A 14,313-nucleotide genomic window follows, 5' to 3' on the forward strand; every position below is an offset into this window, starting at 1 on the left:
TGTCACCATAATGCCCCATGACGTCTCTCATCACTGTGCTCCAAGGCCACTCTCATCAAAATGCTCCATGATCTGTGTCAGCACAATATTGCATGACACTTGTCATCACAATGCTCTATGATCTGTGTCAGCACAATATGGGATGACACTTTTCATCACAATGCTCCATGATCCCTGGAATCACAATGATCCCTGCCAATGTCATCACAATGCTCCAGGTCTCCTGGAATCACAATGCTCCATGCCCTTGTCATCACAATGCTCCAGGTCTGTTGTCATCACCATGCTTCATGCCCGTGTCATCACAATGTTCCATGGCCCCTGTCATCACAGTGCTCCATGATACCTTTCATCACAATTCTAGATTAACACTTTCATCACAATGCCCCATGACAGATGTCATCACAATTCGCCATGGTCCTTGTCATCACAGTGCTCCATGAACCGTGTCATCACAATGTTCCAGGACACTTGTCATCACAATGATCCATGATCCCTTTCATCACAATGCTCCATGAACCCTGTCATCTCACTGCTCCATAGCCTTTGTATTCACAATGCTCCATGGCCCCTGTAATCACAGTGCTCCATGACCCTTTTCATCACAATGCTCCAAGACCACTGTCATCACAATGCCCCATGACGCCTGCAATCAGAAATCTCCAAGGCCTCTCTTACCAAAAAGCTCCATGACCCCTGTCATCACAAAGTTCTCTGCCCATATCATCACAATGCTCCTTGTCACCTTTAATCACAATGCTCCATGCCCTTTCATCACAATGCTCCAGAATTCTTGTCATCGCAATGTTCCTTGACCGTGTCATCACAATGCTCCATAACCCTTGTCATCACAAAGCTCCATGACCCCTGTCATCACAATGATCCATGACTCCTTTCCTCACAGTGCTCCAGTACCCTTTTCATCACAATGCTCCATGCCCTTGTCATCACAATGCTCCAGGTCTGTTGTCATCACCATGCTTCATGCCCGTGTCATCACAATGCTCCATGAATCTTGTCTTCACAATGCTCCATGTCCCATGTCATCACAATGCACCATGACCCCTGTCATCACAATTCTCCAAGGCCCCTCTCATCACAATGCTCCACGACACTTGTCATCACATTGCTCCATAACACCTGTCATCACAGTGTTCCCTGCCCATGTCATCACAATGCTCCATGTCCGCTATAATCACAATGCTCCATGCCTGTTTCCTCACAATTCTCCAGAATTCTTGTCATCAGAATGTTCCATGACCGTGGCATCACTATGCTCCATGGCCCTTGTCATCACAATGCTCCAGAATTCTTGTCATCACGATGTTCCATGACCGTGTCATCACAATGCTTCAATACCCTGGTCATCAATGTTCTCCATGACCTTTGTCATCACAATGCTCTCTGTCGCTTTTCATCACAATTCTCAATGACCACTTTAATCACTATGCTCGCTGACCATTTTCATCACATGTCTCTATTGTCATTACAGTTCCCCATGGCCCCTTTCTTCACAATGCTCCATGATGCCTGTCATCACATAGCTCCATGGCTTTTGTTATCACAATGCTCCAGGACCAGTTTCATCACAATACTCCATCCCCCTTGTCATCACAGTGCACAATGAAACCTTTCATTACAATGCTCCATGACACTTGTCATCACAATACTCCATGGCCTTTATCGTCACAATGCTCCCAGGCACTTTTCATCACGATGCTCCATGAAAACTTTCATCACATTGCTCCATGACCATTGTCATCACAATAGTCCATACCCTTGTCAACACAATGCTGCATAATAGCTGTCATCACAATTCTCCATGACTGCTGTCATCACAATAATCCAGGACAATTTTCACAACAATGCTTCATGCCCCCAGTCATCACAGTGCTCCATGACACCTTTCATCACAATTCCTAGATGATCAGTGTCATCACAATGCCCCATGACACCTGTCGTCACAATTCGCTATGACCCTTGTCATCACAATACTCGATGAACCGTGTCATCACTAGGTTCCAGGACACATGTCATCACAATGATCCATGACTACTTTCATCACAATGCTCCAATACACCTGTCATCACAATGATCCAAGGCCCCTGTTATCATATTGCTCCATGATCTCTTTCATCACAATGCTCCATGACCAGTGTCATTACCATGCTTCATGACGCCTGTCATCTCAATGCTCCATGGCCCCTTTCATCACAATGCTCCATGCCCTTGTCATCAAAATGCTCCAGAACTCTTGTCATCATAATGCGCCATGCCAATGTCATCAAAATGCCCCATGACACTTGTCATCACAATGCTCCATGGCCTTTGTCATCACAATGTTCCATTGCCCCTGACATCACAGTGCTCCATGATACCTTTCATCACAATTCTAGATGACCACTGTCATCACAATGCCCCATGACCGATGTCATCACAATTCGCCTTGGTCCTTGTCATCACAATGCTCCATGAACCGTGTCATCACAAGGTTCCAGGACACTTGTCATCACAATGATCCATGATCACTTTCATCACAATGCTCCATGAAACATATCATCTCACTGCTCCATAGCCTTTGTATTCACAATGCTCCATGGCCCCTGTAATCACAGTGCTCCATGACCCCTTTCAACCCAATGCTCCAAGACCGCTGTCATCACAATGCCCCATGACGCCTGCCATCACAAATCTCCAAGGCCTCTCTTACCAAAAATCTCCACGACCCCTGTCATCACAAAGTTCTCTGCCCATATCATCACAATGGCCTTGTCACCTTTAATCACAATGCTCCATGCCCTTTCATCACACTGCTCCAGAATACTTGTCATCGCAATGTTCCTTGACCGTGTCATCACAATGCTCCATGACCCTTGTCATCACAAAGCTCCATGACCCCTGTCACCACAATGATCCTTGACTCCTTTCCTCACAGTGCTCCAGTACCCTTTTCATCACAATGCTCCATGCCATTGTCAGCACAATGCTACTTGGACCATTTTATCAAAATGCTCCAGATAGCCTATCATTACAATGCTCCATGCCCGTGTCATCACAATGCTCCATGAATATTGTCTTCACAATGCTCCATGGCCCATGTCATCACAATGCTCCATGACCCCTGTCATCACAATTCTCCAAGGCCCCTCTCATCACAATGCTCCACGACACTTCTCATCACATTGCTCCATAACGCCTGTCATCACAGTGTTCCCTGCCCATGTCATCACAATGCTCCATGTCCCCTTTAATCACAATGCTCCATGCCTGTTTCCTCACAATGTTCCAGAATTCTTGTCATCCCAATGTTCCATGACCGTGGCATCACAATGCTCCATGGCCCTAGTCATCACAATGCTCCATGTCCCCTTTAATCACAATGCTCCATGTCTTTTTCCTCACGATGCTCCAGAATTCTTGTCATCACAAAGTTCCATGACCGTGGCTTCACAATGCTCCATGGCCTTTGTCATCACAATGTTCCATGGGCCCTCTCATCACAAAGCTCCATGCCCTTGTCATCAAAACGCTCCAGAACTCTTTTCATCATAATGCTCCATGCCAATGTCATCAAAATGCCCCATGAAACTTGTCATCACAAGGCTCCATGGCCTTTGTCATCACAATGTTCCATGGCCCCTCTCATCACAAATCTCCATGCCCTTGTCATCAAAATGCTGCAGAACATTGTCAGCATAATGTTCCATGCCAATGTCATCAAAATGCCCCATGACACTTGTCATCACAATGCTCAGTGGCCTTTGTCATCACAATGTTCCATGGCCCCTGACATCACAGTGCTTCATGATACCTTTCATCACAATTCTAGATGACCACTGTCATCACAATGCCCCATGACAGATGTCATCACAATTCGCCTTGGTCCTTGTCATCACAATGCTCCATGAACCGTGTCATCACAAGGTTCCAGGACACTTGTCATCACAATGATCCATGATCACTTTCATCACAATGCTCCATCAACCCTGTCATCTCAATGCTCCATAGCATTTGTATTCACAATGCTCCATGGCCCTTTTAATAACAGTGCTCCATGACCCCTTTCATCACAATGCTCCAAGATCGCTGTCAGCACAATGCCCCATGACGCCTACCATCACAAATCTCCAAGGCCTCTCTTACCAAAAATCTCCACGACCCCTGTCATCACAAAGTTCTCTGCCCATATCATCACAATGGCCTTGTCACCTTTAATCACAATGCTCCATGCCCTTTCATCACAGTGCTCCAGAATACTTGTCATCGCAATGTTCCTTGACCGTGTCATCACAATGCTCCATGACCCTTGTCATCACAAAGCTCCATGACCCCTGTCACCACAATGATCCTTGACTCCTTTCCTCACAGTGCTCCAGTACCCTTTTCATCACAATGCTCCATGCCATTGTTAGCACAATGCTACTTGGACCATTTTATCAAAATGCTCCAGATAGCCTATCATTACAATGCTCCATGCCCGTGTCATCACAATGCTCCATGAATATTGTCTTCACAATGCTCCATGGCCCATGTCATCACAATGCTCCATGACCCCTGTCATCACAATTCTCCAAGGCCCCTCTCATCACAATGCTCCACGACACTTCTCATCACATTGCTCCATAACGCCTGTCATCACAGTGTTCCCTGCCCATGTCATCACAATGCTCCATGTCCCCTTTAATCACAATGCTCCATGTCTTTTTCCTCACGATGCTCCAGAATTCTTGTCATCACAAAGTTCCATGACCGTGGCTTCACAATGCTCCATGGCCTTTGTCATCACAATGTTCCATGGGCCCTCTCATCACAAAGCTCCATGCCCTTGTCATCAAAACGCTCCAGAACTCTTTTCATCATAATGCTCCATGCCAATGTCATCAAAATGCCCCATGAAACTTGTCATCACAAGGCTCCATGGCCTTTGTCATCACAATGTTCCATGGCCCCTCTCATCACAAATCTCCATGCCCTTGTCATCAAAATGCTGCAGAACATTGTCAGCATAATGTTCCATGCCAATGTCATCAAAATGCCCCATGACACTTGTCATCACAATGCTCAGTGGCCTTTGTCATCACAATGTTCCATGGCCCCTGACATCACAGTGCTTCATGATACCTTTCATCACAATTCTAGATGACCACTGTCATCACAATGCCCCATGACAGATGTCATCACAATTCGCCTTGGTCCTTGTCATCACAATGCTCCATGAACCGTGTCATCACAAGGTTCCAGGACACTTGTCATCACAATGATCCATGATCACTTTCATCACAATGCTCCATGAAACATATCATCTCACTGCTCCATAGCCTTTGTATTCACAATGCTCCATGGCCCCTGTAATCACAGTGCTCCATGACCCCTTTCAACCCAATGCTCCAAGACCGCTGTCATCACAATGCCCCATGACGCCTGCCGTCACAAATCTCCAAGGCCTCTCTTACCAAAAAGCTCCATGACCCCTGTCATCACAAAATTCTCTGCCCATATCATCACAATGCTCCTTGTCACCTTTAATCACAATGATCCATGCCCTTTCATCACAATGCTCCAGAATTCTTGTCATCGCAATGTTCCTTGACCGTGTCATCACAATGCTCCATGACCCTTGTCATCACAAAGCTCCATGACCCCTGTCATCACAATGATCCATGACTCCTTTCCTCACAGTGCTCCAGTACCCTTTTCATCACAATGCTCCATGCCATTGTCAGCACAATGCTCCTTGGACGCTCTCATCAAAATGCTCCGTCCCTTTTTCATCACAATGTTCCAGATAGCCTATCATTACAATGCTCCATGCCCGTGTCATCACAATGCTCCATGCCGTTGTCATCGCAATGCTCCTTGTCAACTTTAATCACAATGCTCCATGCCCTTGTCATCACAATGCTCCAGAACACTTGTCATCATAATACTCCATTCCCGTGTCATCTCATTGCTCAATGACACTTGTCATCAAAAGGTTCCTTGGCCTTTGTCATCACAGTGCTCCATGATACCTTTAATCAAAATTCTACATGACCACTGTCATCAAAATGCAAGATGACCAATGTCATCACAATGCCCCATGACAAGTGTCATCACAATTCGCCTTGGCCCTTGTCATCTCAAGGCTGTATGAACCGTGTCATCACTAGGTTCCAGGACACTTGTCATCACAGTGATCCATGACCACTTTCATCACAATGCTCCATGAACTCTCTTATCTCAATGCTCCATGGCCTTTGTATTCACAATGCTCCATTGTCCCAATAATCGCGTTGCTCCATGAACACTTTCATCACAATGCTCCTTTACCACTGTCACCATAATGCCCCATGACGTCTCTCATCACTGTGCTCCAAGGCCACTCTCATCAAAATGCTCCATGATCTGTGTCAGCACAATATGGGATGACACTTTTCATCACAATGCTCCATGATCCCTGGAATCACAATGATCCCTGCCAATGTCATCACAATGCTCCAGGTCTCCTGGAATCACAGTGCTCCATGCCCTTGTCATCACAATGCTCCAGGTCTGTTGTCATCACCATGCTTCATGCCCGTGTCATCACAAAGCTCCATGAATCTTGTCTTCACAATGCTCCATTGCCCATGTCATCACAATGCCCCATGACGCCTGCCATCACAAATCTCCAAGGCCTCTCTTACCAAAAATCTCCATGACCCCTGTCATCACAAAGTTCTCTGCCCATATCATCACAATGGCCTTGTCACCTTTAATCACAATGCTCCATGCCCTTTCATCACAGTGCTCCAGAATACTTGTCATCGCAATGTTCCTTGACCCTGTCATCACAATGCTCCATGACCCTTGTCATCACAAAGCTCCATGACCCCTGTCATCACAATGATCCATGACTCCTTTCCTCACAGTGCTCCAGTACCCTTTTCATCACAATGCTCCATGCCATTGTCAGCACAATGCTCCTTGGACCCTGTCATCAAAATGCTCCATCCCCTTTTCATCACAATGCTCCAGATAACTTATCATTACAATGCTCCATGCCGGTGTCATCACAATGCTCCATGCCGTTGTCATCACAATGCTCCAGAACCCTTGTCATCATAATACTCCATTCCCGTGTCATTCCATTGGTCAATGACACTTGTCATCAAAATGTTCCTTGCCCTTTGTCATCACAGTGCTCCATGTTACCTTTAATCAAAATTCTACATTACCACTGTCATCACAATGCAAGATGACCAATGTCATCACAATGCCCCATGACACGTGTCATCACAATACGCCTTGGCCCTTGTCATCTCAAGGCTGTATGAACCGTGTCATCACTAGGTTCCAGGACACTTGTCATCACAGTGATCCATGACCACTTTCATCACAATGCTCCATGAACTCTCTTATCTCAATGCTCCATGGCCTTTGTATTCACAATGCTCCATTGTCCCGATAATCGCGTTGCTCCATGAACACTTTCATCACAATGCTCCTTGACCACTGTCACCATAATGCCCCATGACGTCTCTCATCACTCTGCTCCAAGGCCACTCTCATTAAAATGCTCCATGATCCGTGTCAGCACAATATGAGATGACACTTGTCATCACAATGCTCCATGATCCCTGGAATCACAATGATCCCTGCCAATGTCATCACAGTGCTCCATGTCTCCTGTAATCACAATGCTCCATGCCCTTGTCATCACAATGCTCCAGGTCTGTTGTCATCACCATGCTTCATGCCCGTGTCATCACAATGCTCCACGAATCTTCTCTTCACAATGCTCCATGGCCCATGTTATCCCAATGCTCCATGACCCCTGTCATCACAATACTCCAAGGCCCCTCTCATCACAATGCTCCATGACACTTGTCATCACATTGCTCCATAACACCTGTCATCACAGTGTTCCCTGCCCATGTCATCACAATGCTCCATGTCCCCTATAATCACAATACTCCATGCCTTTTTCCTCACGATGCTCCAGGATTCTTGTTATCACAATGTTCCATGACCGTGGCATCACAATGCTCCATGGCCTTTGTCATCAAAATGTTCCATGGACCCTGTCATCACAATGCTCCATGCCCTTGTCATCAAAATGCTCCAGGACACTTTTCATCATAATGGTAATGCCAATGTCATCAAAATGCCCCATGACACTTGGCATCACAATACTCCATGGCCTTTGTCATCACAATGTTCCATGGCCCTTCTCATCACAAATCTCCATGCCCTTGTCATCAAAACGCTCCAGAACTCTTTTCATCATAATGCTCCATGCCAATGTCATCAAAATGCCCCATGACACTTGTCATCACAAGGCTCCATGGCCTTTGTCATCACAATGTTCCATGGCCCCTCTCATCACAAATCTCCATGCCCTTGTCATCAAAATGCTGCAGAACATTGTCAGCATAATGTTCCATGCCAATGTCATCAAAATGCCCCATGACACTTGTCATCACAATGCTCCATAGCCTTTGTCATCACAATGTTCCATGGCCCCTGACATCACAGTGCTCCATGATACCTTTCATCACAATTCTAGATGACCACTGTCATCACAATGATCCATGAACCGTGTCATCACAAGGTTCCAGGACACTTGTCATCACAATGATCCATGATCCCTTTCATCACAATGCTCCATGAAACATATCATCTCACTGCTCCATAGCCTTTGTATTCACAATGCTCCATGGCCCCTGTAATCACAGTGCTCCATGACCCCTTTCAACCCAATGCTCCAAGACCGCTGTCATCACAATGCCCCATGACGCCTGCCGTCACAAATCTCCAAGGCCTCTCTTACCAAAAAGCTCCATGACCCCTGTCATCACAAAATTCTCTGCCCATATCATCACAATGCTCCTTGTCACCTTTAATCACAATGCTCCATGCCCTTTCATCACAATGCTCCAGAATTCTTGTCATCGCAATGTTCCTTGACCGTGTCATCACAATGCTCCATGACCCTTGTCATCACAAAGCTCCATGACCCCTGTCATCACAATGATCCATGACTCCTTTCCTCACAGTGCTCCAGTACCCTTTTCATCACAATGCTCCATGCCATTGTCAGCACAATGCTCCTTGGACGCTCTCATCAAAATGCTCCGTCCCTTTTTCATCACAATGTTCCAGATAGCCTATCATTACAATGCTCCATGCCCGTGTCATCACAATGCTCCATGCCGTTGTCATCACAATGCTCCTTGTCACCTTTAATCACAATGCTCCATGCCCTTGTCATCACAATGCTCCAGAACACTTGTCATCATAATACTCCATTCCCGTGTCATCCCATTGCTCAATGACACTTGTCATCAAAAGGTTCCTTGGCCTTTGTCATCACAGTGCTCCATGATACCTTTAATCAAAATTCTACATGACCACTGTCATCAAAATGCAAGATGACCAATGTCATCACAATGCCCCATGACAAGTGTCATCACAATTCGCTTTGGCCCTTGTCATCTCAAGGCTGTATGAACCGTGTCATCACTAGGTTCCAGGACACTTGTCATCACAGTGATCCATGACCACTTTCATCACACTGCTCCATGAACTCTGTTATCTCAATGCTCCATGGCCTTTCTATTCACAATGCTCCATTGTCCCGATAATCGCGTTGCTCCATGAACACTTTCATCACAATGCTCCTTTACCACTGTCACCATAATGCCCCATGACGTCTCTCATCACTGTGCTCCAAGGCCACTCTCATCAAAATGCTCCATGATCTGTGTCAGCACAATATTGCATGACACTTGTCATCACAATGCTCTATGATCTGTGTCAGCACAATATGGGATGACACTTTTCATCACAATGCTCCATGATCCCTGGAATCACAATGATCCCTGCCAATGTCATCACAATGCTCCAGGTCTCCTGGAATCACAATGCTCCATGCCCTTGTCATCACAATGCTCCAGGTCTGTTGTCATCACCATGCTTCATGCCCGTGTCATCACAATGTTCCATGGCCCCTGTCATCACAGTGCTCCATGATACCTTTCATCACAATTCTAGATTAACACTTTCATCACAATGCCCCATGACAGATGTCATCACAATTCGCCATGGTCCTTGTCATCACAGTGCTCCATGAACCGTGTCATCACAATGTTCCAGGACACTTGTCATCACAATGATCCATGATCCCTTTCATCACAATGCTCCATGAACCCTGTCATCTCACTGCTCCATAGCCTTTGTATTCACAATGCTCCATGGCCCCTGTAATCACAGTGCTCCATGACCCTTTTCATCACAATGCTCCAAGACCACTGTCATCACAATGCCCCATGACGCCTGCAATCAGAAATCTCCAAGGCCTCTCTTACCAAAAAGCTCCATGACCCCTGTCATCACAAAGTTCTCTGCCCATATCATCACAATGCTCCTTGTCACCTTTAATCACAATGCTCCATGCCCTTTCATCACAATGCTCCAGAATTCTTGTCATCGCAATGTTCCTTGACCGTGTCATCACAATGCTCCATAACCCTTGTCATCACAAAGCTCCATGACCCCTGTCATCACAATGATCCATGACTCCTTTCCTCACAGTGCTCCAGTACCCTTTTCATCACAATGCTCCATGCCCTTGTCATCACAATGCTCCAGGTCTGTTGTCATCACCATGCTTCATGCCCGTGTCATCACAATGCTCCATGAATCTTGTCTTCACAATGCTCCATGTCCCATGTCATCACAATGCACCATGACCCCTGTCATCACAATTCTCCAAGGCCCCTCTCATCACAATGCTCCACGACACTTGTCATCACATTGCTCCATAACACCTGTCATCACAGTGTTCCCTGCCCATGTCATCACAATGCTCCATGTCCGCTATAATCACAATGCTCCATGCCTGTTTCCTCACAATTCTCCAGAATTCTTGTCATCAGAATGTTCCATGACCGTGGCATCACTATGCTCCATGGCCCTTGTCATCACAATGCTCCAGAATTCTTGTCATCACGATGTTCCATGACCGTGTCATCACAATGCTTCAATACCCTGGTCATCAATGTTCTCCATGACCTTTGTCATCACAATGCTCTCTGTCGCTTTTCATCACAATTCTCAATGACCACTTTAATCACTATGCTCGCTGACCATTTTCATCACATGTCTCTATTGTCATTACAGTTCCCCATGGCCCCTTTCTTCACAATGCTCCATGATGCCTGTCATCACATAGCTCCATGGCTTTTGTTATCACAATGCTCCAGGACCAGTTTCATCACAATACTCCATCCCCCTTGTCATCACAGTGCACAATGAAACCTTTCATTACAATGCTCCATGACACTTGTCATCACAATACTCCATGGCCTTTATCGTCACAATGCTCCCAGGCACTTTTCATCACGATGCTCCATGAAAACTTTCATCACATTGCTCCATGACCATTGTCATCACAATAGTCCATACCCTTGTCAACACAATGCTGCATAATAGCTGTCATCACAATTCTCCATGACTGCTGTCATCACAATAATCCAGGACAATTTTCACAACAATGCTTCATGCCCCCAGTCATCACAGTGCTCCATGACACCTTTCATCACAATTCCTAGATGATCAGTGTCATCACAATGCCCCATGACACCTGTCGTCACAATTCGCTATGACCCTTGTCATCACAATACTCGATGAACCGTGTCATCACTAGGTTCCAGGACACATGTCATCACAATGATCCATGACTACTTTCATCACAATGCTCCAATACACCTGTCATCACAATGATCCAAGGCCCCTGTTATCATATTGCTCCATGATCTCTTTCATCACAATGCTCCATGACCAGTGTCATTACCATGCTTCATGACGCCTGTCATCTCAATGCTCCATGGCCCCTTTCATCACAATGCTCCATGCCCTTGTCATCAAAATGCTCCAGAACTCTTGTCATCATAATGCGCCATGCCAATGTCATCAAAATGCCCCATGACACTTGTCATCACAATGCTCCATGGCCTTTCTCATCACAATGTTCCATGGCCCCTGACATCACAGTGCTCCATGATACCTTTCATCACAATTCTAGATGACCACTGTCATCACAATGCCCCATGACCGATGTCATCACAATTCGCCTTGGTCCTTGTCATCACAATGCTCCATGAACCGTGTCATCACAAGGTTCCAGGACACTTGTCATCACAATGATCCATGATCACTTTCATCACAATGCTCCATGAAACATATCATCTCACTGCTCCATAGCCTTTGTATTCACAATGCTCCATGGCCCCTGTAATCACAGTGCTCCATGACCCCTTTCAACCCAATGCTCCAAGACCGCTGTCATCACAATGCCCCATGACGCCTGCCATCACAAATCTCCAAGGCCTCTCTTACCAAAAATCTCCACGACCCCTGTCATCACAAAGTTCTCTGCCCATATCATCACAATGGCCTTGTCACCTTTAATCACAATGCTCCATGCCCTTTCATCACAGTGCTCCAGAATACTTGTCATCGCAATGTTCCTTGACCGTGTCATCACAATGCTCCATGACCCTTGTCATCACAAAGCTCCATGACCCCTGTCACCACAATGATCCTTGACTCCTTTCCTCACAGTGCTCCAGTACCCTTTTCATCACAATGCTCCATGCCATTGTCAGCACAATGCTACTTGGACCATTTTATCAAAATGCTCCAGATAGCCTATCATTACAATGCTCCATGCCCGTGTCATCACAATGCTCCATGAATATTGTCTTCACAATGCTCCATGGCCCATGTCATCACAATGCTCCATGACCCCTGTCATCACAATTCTCCAAGGCCCCTCTCATCACAATGCTCCACGACACTTGTCATCACATTGCTCCATAACGCCTGTCATCACAGTGTTCCCTGCCCATGTCATCACAATGCTCCATGTCCCCTTTAATCACAATGCTCCATGCCTGTTTCCTCACAATGTTCCAGAATTCTTGTCATCCTAATGTTCCATGACCGTGGCATCACAATGCTCCATGGCCCTAGTCATCACAATGCTCCATGTCCCCTTTAATCACAATGCTCCATGTCTTTTTCCTCACGATGCTCCAGAATTCTTGTCATCACAAAGTTCCATGACCGTGGCATCACAATGCCCCATGGCCTTTGTCATCACAATGTTCCATGGGCCCTCTCATCACAAAGCTCCATGCCCTTGTCATCAAAATGCTCCAGAACTCTTGTCATCATAATGCTCCATGCCAATGTCATCAAAATTCCCCATGACACTTGTCATCACAAGGCTCCATGGTCTTTGTCATCACAATGTTCCATGGCCCCTCTCATCACAAATCTCCATGCCCTTGTCATCAAAATGCTGCAGAACATCGTCAGCATAATGTTCCATGCCAATGTCATCAAAATGCCCCATGACACTTGTCATCACAATGCTCAATGGCCTTTGTCATCACAATGTTCCATGGCCCCTGACATCACAGTGCTCCATGATACCTTTCATCACAATTCTAGATGACCACTGTCATCACAATGCCCCATGACCGATGTCATCACAATTCGCCTTGGTCCTTGTCATCACAATGCTCCATGAACCGTGTCATCACAAGGTTCCAGGACACTTGTCATCACAATGATCCATGATCACTTTCATCACAATGCTCCATGAAACATATCATCTCACTGCTCCATAGCCTTTGTATTCACAATGCTCCATGGCCCCTGTAATCACAGTGCTCCATGACCCCTTTCAACCCAATGCTCCAAGACCGCTGTCATCACAATGCCCCATGACGCCTGCCATCACAAATCTCCAAGGCCTCTCTTACCAAAAATCTCCACGACCCCTGTCATCACAAAGTTCTCTGCCCATATCATCACAATGGCCTTGTCACCTTTAATCACAATGCTCCATGCCCTTTCATCACAGTGCTCCAGAATACTTGTCATCGCAATGTTCCTTGACCGTGTCATCACAATGCTCCATGAACCATGTCATCTCAATGCTCCATAGCCTTTGTATTCACAATGCTCCATGGCCCTTGTAATCACAGTGCTCCATGACCCCTTTCATCACAATGCTCCAAGACCGCTCTCATCACAATGCCCCATGACGCCTGCCATCACAAATCTCCAAGGCCTCTCTTACCAAAAAGCTCCATGACCCTTGTCATCACAAACCTCCATGACCCCTGTCACCACAATGATCCATGACTCCTTTCCTCACAGTGCTCCAGTACCCTTTTCATCACAATGCTCCATGCCATTGTCAGCACAATGCTCCTTGGACCCTGTCATCAAAATGCTCCATCCCCTTTTCATCACAATGCTCCACATAGCTTATCATTA

At 46.1% G+C, this 14,313-nt stretch overlaps 3 long non-coding RNA genes across 3 annotated transcripts; 1 reads left to right on the forward strand and 2 right to left on the reverse strand.

Annotated features, from left to right (window-relative positions):
- Window positions 1–1,254: 1,254 nt before the first annotated feature.
- LOC309622317 lies at window positions 1,255–2,004 on the reverse strand. Its single transcript, XR_014240711.1, has 2 exons — window positions 1,956–2,004; window positions 1,255–1,829 (listed from the first exon to the last, which is right to left on the reverse strand). It is a non-coding gene; the product is annotated as an uncharacterized lncRNA (long non-coding RNA).
- Window positions 2,005–10,904: 8,900 nt separating this feature from the next.
- On the reverse strand, window positions 10,905–12,389 carry LOC309622319. Its single transcript, XR_014240713.1, has 2 exons — window positions 11,606–12,389; window positions 10,905–11,479 (listed from the first exon to the last, which is right to left on the reverse strand). It is a non-coding gene; the product is annotated as an uncharacterized lncRNA (long non-coding RNA).
- Window positions 12,390–12,902: 513 nt separating this feature from the next.
- Window positions 12,903–13,118, forward strand: LOC309622318. Its single transcript, XR_014240712.1, has 2 exons — window positions 12,903–13,013; window positions 13,063–13,118. It is a non-coding gene; the product is annotated as an uncharacterized lncRNA (long non-coding RNA).
- The last annotated feature ends 1,195 nt before the right edge of the window (window positions 13,119–14,313 follow it).

The sequence above is a fragment of the Balaenoptera borealis genome, assembly GCF_965194805.1.
Source record: "Balaenoptera borealis genome assembly, contig: HAP1_SCAFFOLD_2098, whole genome shotgun sequence".
In the NCBI taxonomy this organism is placed as follows: Eukaryota; Metazoa; Chordata; class Mammalia; order Artiodactyla; family Balaenopteridae; genus Balaenoptera; species Balaenoptera borealis.